At 38.5% G+C, this 1,129-nt stretch overlaps 1 pseudogene; it reads left to right on the top strand.

Moving 5' to 3' along the window:
- The first annotated feature begins 371 nt into the window (after positions 1-371).
- Positions 372-815, top strand: LOC136125843 (ubiquitin-conjugating enzyme E2 variant 1-like; annotated as a pseudogene).
- The last annotated feature ends 314 nt before the right edge of the window (positions 816-1,129 follow it).

The following is a 1,129-nucleotide window of genomic DNA, read 5'->3' as shown; positions in this document are numbered from 1 at the left end:
AAGGCTTTTCTAGATAACTAACTAGATCATAATATCTAACTATATTCTAATTACAACCCAAATATCTAATGAAATAATTCTGAAGTAGATAATTCTTGTGACTTTTAAGAATTCTAATTAGGCAATCAGGTATCTTGAAAGAAAGATATTTATTAGACCCTTTTTGAGCTCTCAATATAAGGATTTTGGTCTTAATCTTAAAATATATATTTGAAAAATATTTATTCACCCTGAGCAAGGTATTGTGCCAGGTGCTAATCTTGTTCATGTGTATCTCTCAGTGTTGGGCTTACTGGGAGTCAGTGGGAAGAACTAAAGAATGTAATCTGGGGGTGAAGAAGGGGCCGGCCTTTGAGCAACAGCGACGCAAGATGGTAGCCACCACGGGCTAGGGAGTAAAAGTCCCTCGCAATTGCCCACTGTTGGAAGAACTCGAAGTAGGCCAGAAAGGAATAGGAGATGGCACAGTTAGCTGGGGTCTAGAAGATGACAAAGACATGACACTTACAAGATGGACAGGGATGATAATTGGGCCTCCAAGAACAGTTTATGAAAACTGAATACACAGCCTTAAAATAGAATGTGGACTTAAATACCCAGAAGCACCCCCCTTTGTAAGATTTGTAACAAAAATTAATATGAATGGAGTTAATAGTTCTAATGGAGTGGTGGACCCAAGAGCCATATCAGTGCTAGCAGGATGGCAGAACTCATATAGCATCAAAGTTATCCTGCAAGAGCTTTGGCGCCTAATGATGTCTAAAGAAAATATGAAACTCCCTCAGCCTCCTGAAGGACAGTGTTACAGCAATTAATCAAAAAGAAAAACCACAGGCCCGCCCTTAGCCCCCATTCAACTTAAGCAGTCGTCTTCATTTTCCACAGTAGTAAAATTTCTAGATACGTCTTGTAGACCTCAAAGTACTGGAAAGGAAACTCCCATTCAAAGGCAGTTTATCGTAAGATACTGTAAATGATACTATTTTTTTGATACTATTTCCATTTGAAATATATAAGTTATGCAATAACAAATCATCCTGTCAAGTGTAACCACTGTCCACATAGCTGAACTTCTGGGATCAAGAAAGTATTTAAATCGATTTCCATCATAACCGGCGGGGCACATCTA

This window comes from Phocoena phocoena, chromosome 7, assembly GCF_963924675.1.
Source record: "Phocoena phocoena chromosome 7, mPhoPho1.1, whole genome shotgun sequence".
In the NCBI taxonomy this organism is placed as follows: Eukaryota; Metazoa; Chordata; class Mammalia; order Artiodactyla; family Phocoenidae; genus Phocoena; species Phocoena phocoena.
This window is presented reverse-complemented; position numbering and strand designations above follow the sequence as displayed.